The 5,281-nt window shown below is 40.3% G+C and overlaps 1 protein-coding gene across 2 annotated transcripts in view; it reads right to left on the bottom strand.

Moving 5' to 3' along the window:
• The window catches only part of Commd1 (copper metabolism domain containing 1), a 118,169-nt gene that overhangs the window by 38,818 nt on the left and 74,070 nt on the right, over window positions 1-5,281 (bottom strand). The window lies entirely within an intron of this gene.

Genomic DNA, 5,281 nt, shown 5'->3' on the forward strand with positions numbered 1-5,281 from the left:
TTCTACTTTAATAATTAAAGTATACAAAGAATACAAATCATCACAAAGAACTTTACAGGTAAATGGCTCCTCCTTTAAACTATACAGGAATATCTAGGATATTTTTTATCTTGAAGCATAATCTACCAAAAGTTCCCAGAAGACTTGCATTAAAAACAAATAAATAGGGCTGGGGATATAGCCTAGTGGCAAGAGTGCCTGCCTCGGATACACGAGGCCCTAGGTTCGATTCCCCAGCACCACATATACAGAAAACGGCCAGAAGCGGCGCTGTGGCTCAAGTGGCAGAGTGCTAGCCTTGAGCAAAAAGAAGCCAGGGACAGTGCTCAGGCCCTGAGTCCAAGGCCCAGGACTGGCCAAAAAAATAAATAAATAAAAATAAAAAAATAAAAAAATAAATAACAATAATATGTCATCATCTAAATGATATTATATCTGAAAGAGCATTTGAAAGGAAAGTAACAAATTCCAGATAGCTTTAAAGTCAGTGCAGGGCTGGGAATGTGGCTTAGTGGTAGAGTGCTTGCCTAGCATGCATGAAGCCCTGGGTTCGATTCCTCAGTACCACATAAATGGAAAAAGTCAGAAGTGGCACTGTGGCTCAAGTGGTAGAGTGTTAACCTTGAGCAAAAGAAGCTCAGGGACAATGCCCAGGCCCCTGAGTTTAAGCCCCAGGACCGGCAAAATAAATAAATAAATCTAAAGTCAGTGCACACTAATACATTTTGTTAATATAAATATGTGTTTGTAACAAGCATAAATATGAATACAAAAATATATAAAATATAGAATATATACATTGGCTATACAGCTGGGGCAATGTAATCCTTTGAACTTTAATCTTTTAATGTCTGAAATTTTTCATAATAAAATATAGTAGACAAATTACTTCAAGAAATCAAGACAGCTAAGAGGGGCTGGGAATATGGCCTAGTGGTAGAGTGCTTGCCTCATATACATGAAGCCCTGGGTTCGATTCCTCAGTACCACATATATAGTAAAAGCCAGAAGGGGCGCTGTGGCTCAAGTAATAGAGTGCTAGCATTGAGCAAAAAGAAGCCAGCAGCAGTGCTCAGGCCCTGAGTTCAATCCCCAGTACTGGAAAAAAAAAAAAAAAAAAAGCTAAGAGTAGATGCTTGAAAAGTATGACTGCAGTTCATATACATAACGATTGTCTTGCATTCTTCTGCACAATTCATGGCATATAACATTGCACTGCTTTGTTTTGGTTTTTTTGGCCAGTCCTGGGGCTTGGACTCAGGGCCTGGGCACTGTTGTTGGCTTCTTTTTGCTCAAGGCTAGCACTCTGCCACTTGAGCCACAGTGCCACTTCTGGCTTTTTCTATATATGTGGTGCTGAGGAATTGAACCCGGGGCTTCATGTATATGAAGCAAGCCTTCCTGCCACTAGGCTATATTCCCAGTCCCAACATTACATTGTTTAGTATTTTACTAAGAGGTTAACTTATTTCTTATAATTATCTTAAATTTATAACTTTTTTTTCATTTTTAAAGCAGAATAACTACACTATTTTCAAAAATTTAACTTCTCCTGAATTCTACATACTACTTTGGGATCTTGCTTCACTTTTGTTTGTTCCCGTTTTGAGATAAACCTTAGCTAACCTATGAGTCTGCAATGTAGCCCAGGCTGGCCTTGAATTTGCAATCCTGTTCTGCCTTGCTGGAGTAAGAGGTCTGTGTCATCTCACCCAGATTGTTACATAAGTTATTTTTAAAGTGTTCTGAGAGAGCTTAAAAGTGTTTCACAAGGGGCTGGGGATATGGCCTAGTGGCAAGAGTGCATGCCTCGTATACATGAGGCCCTGGGTTCAATTCCCCAGCACCACATATACAGAAAATGGCCAGAAGTGGCACTGTGGCTCAAGTGGCAGAGTGCTAGCCTTGAGCAAAAAGAGGCCAGGGACAGTGCTCAGGCCCTGAGTCCAAGCCCCAGGACTCCCAAAAAAACAAAAACAAAAGTGTTTCACAAGTAAGAAATATACCTTTCACTTTGCCCTATAATTATTTCTAAGACATCTGGAATTCAATAAAAAAATGCTAAATTCCTGCTTTTCAAGGCCTTAAAAGTGAACAAAAATAAAAATGAAACATCAAGTCATATGAAAATGCACTCTCTCTATATAAAAATACATCAACTAGAAAAGGGTTTTTCTTTTTTTTTCTTACTTTTTATCTTATTAATTTTTTGGTCTTAAGGAGAGCAAAGAAACAGAGGGACAAAGAGTGAACAAATGCAACAGTGGTACTCACTAGATACTATGTTGAAAATTAACTATACAGCTTGTGGGTGGGGACAGGAGGGAAAAATGGAGACAGTGAAGGAAGGGGTGATACTGTCCAAAAAGAAATGTACTCATAGTAGGGTGCCAGTGGCTCAAGCCTGTACTCCTTGCTACTTAGAAGGCTGAGATCTAAGAATCATGGTTCAAAGTCAGCCCCCGGCAGAAAAGTCCATGAGACTCTTACCTCCAATTAACAACCAGAAAAGTGGGAGTGGAGTTGTGGCTCAAAGTGGTAGAGCGCTAGCTTTGGGTGAAAAATCTCAGAGACAGCACCCAGGCCCTGAGCTCACGCAGGTGGGAGGCCAGGCAGGCAGGCAGACAGACGAACGGACGGACAGACGGACAGACCTTTATAATAACAATTTTTAACACTTGAAAAATACACCAACTATAATATTTCAGGCATAGAAGAACCCTCTCCTTTGGAATCTAGGGTATGATGTTAATGTGATAATTTATGAACCCATTCATTGTTTCTTGGAATTTGGTCAAGTGTCTCTCTCGACGTCCTGCTATGGCCAACCTAAACCAATTCAGTCAACCCTGAAATCCTACTACTGAGTCAAACAACTCCATATTAACTCTCTTGGGTTTATTTAAACAATTCAAAAGAAGATGTTGGTCCTTTCTCCTTTTTTCTATATCTCACTACTCCCAACCTTAGACTCAGTTTCAATACTGCATGCTGATTATTAGAAACTAATTTTGTTTTCTCTCAATTCACTAGGGAAGTAAGGTAGAAACAGCATTCCATTTTTTTTCACTGCACAAAACTCTATTAGTAAAAACATGATACAATCAATAAACAAATTCGTATGCACATTATGTCCTAACATGTAGGGGCACATTATTATACATTAGCTAATCTTGATCATCATTTCTTTCCCGAAGATCCAATTTCTCAAGGTTCTGTCTTCTGATTCTATAATAGTGCCTAAAAACTTCTTTAAGAATCATTCTCTTTGGGGCTGGGAATATGGCCTAGTGGTAAAGTACTCACCTTGTATACATGAAGCCCTGGGTTCAATTCCTAAGCACCACTTATATAGAAAAAGCCAGAAGTGGCGCTGTGGCTCAAGTGGCAGAGTGCTGGCCTTGAGCAAAAAGAAGCCAGGGACAGTGCTCAGGCCCTGAGTTCAAGCCCCAGGACTGGCAAAACAAAACAAAACAAAAATCATTCTATTTTTGTCATTTTCCCTCTGTACTGTTCCCACATTCATTTTCCTTTCATTATTTGTGACTGGCATTTTAATACACTGATGCATTCAGGAGTGAAGTAGGCATTCTTACCTTCCTAAGGAGGTGAAGTAGGCATCAGAATTATAAAGGAAATTAAGAAGTATACATTTCAATCACCCTTAGTTTTATACCCAGGTCTTTTCATAAACATTAACTTTTGTGTGTGTGTGTGCCAGTCCTGGGACTTGAACTCCGGCCTAGGCTTTGTCTCTGACCTTTGTGCTCAAGGTTAGTACTCTACCACTTGAACCACAGCTCTGCTTCCAACTTTTTTTTTTTTTTTTTTGAGTGCTTTAGGGGTAAGAATTTCATGGACTTTCCTGCCGGGGTTGACTTTGAACCATGATCCTCAGATCTCAGCCTCCTGAGGAACTAGGGTTACAGGCATGAGCTACCCCACCTGGCTTAAACATAATCTTTTTCATGTATCCATTAGCCATGGTACTTCTTCCTTTGAAAAGTGTCCAGGTCATTTGCCTATGTCTGAATTATTTGTTCTTTTGTTCTCTTACTATGTATCTACTTACTCTGTAGTTGTTCCCTTTGCTTTTTCCCCCTTTTGGTTCTGGTCTTGGGGCTTGAACTCATGGCCTGGACACTGTCCCTGAGCTTTATTTGCTCAATGCTTGCTCTCTACCACTTGAACCACAACTCCATTTCCACCTTTTCCAGTTTTTCTGGAAATGAGTCTTATGTTTCCTGCCTAGGCTGGCTTCAAACCTTGATCCTCAGCTTCCTGATCAGCTAGGATTACAGGCGTGAGCCACCAGCCCATGAGCAGTATAAGCTTTTCAGTCTAATGAAATACCATTGCCAATTTTTGCTCTTATTTGCTGAGGTATTGGAGTCCTGTTCAGAAAGAAATTGCCTATGCCTACATCTTGAAGTGTTTTCCTACAGTTTCAAGTCATCAGTATTTGATCCATTGTGAGTTGATCCTTCCTTCCTTCCTTCCTTCCTTCCTTCCTTCCTTCCTTCCTTCCTTCCTTCCTTCCTTCCTTCCTTCTTCTTTCTTTCTTTCTTTCTTTCTTTCTTTCTTTCTTTCTTTCTTTCTTTCTTTCTTTCTTTCTTTCTTTTTGCCAGTCCTGGGGCTTTAATTCAGGGCCTGAGCACTGTCCCTGGCTTCTTTTTGCTCAAGGCTGGCACTCTACCACTTGAGTCAAAGTGCCACTTCTGGCTTTTTTTACATATGTGGTGCTGAGGAATCAAACTCAAGGCTTCATGTATACGAGGTGAGCACTTTACCACTGGGCCATATTCCCAGACCCGTGAGTTGATTCTTATACAGAGTAAGAGACAGGGAGCTAGTCTTAGTCTACAATATGGAGACTTTCAGTTTTGCAGCACTATTTTTTTTTTTAGACAGACCCAACTTTTTTATTTTTTGTAACCTGAATATGAACACACAATCTAGCTAGCTCAAGAACATTTCCACATCTTTTGTCTACTCGTCAATATATATATATTTTTTTTTAATTTTTTAATTTTTTTTTTTTTTTTGCCAGTCCTGGGCCTTGGACTCAGGGCCTGAGCACTGTCCCTGGCTTCTTCCCGCTCAAGGCTAGCACTCTGCCACCTGAGCCACAGCGGCCCTTCTGGCCATTTTCCATATATGTGGTGCTGGGGAATCGAACTGAGAGCTTCATGTGTAGGAGGCAAGTGCTCTTGCCACTAGGCCATATTCCCAGCCCTCGTCAACATTTTTAAATGAATAACTACAACAGAGTAACAATTTA

The sequence above is a fragment of the Perognathus longimembris genome, chromosome 8 (genome assembly GCF_023159225.1).
Source record: "Perognathus longimembris pacificus isolate PPM17 chromosome 8, ASM2315922v1, whole genome shotgun sequence".
NCBI lineage: Eukaryota > Metazoa > Chordata > Mammalia > Rodentia > Heteromyidae > Perognathus > Perognathus longimembris.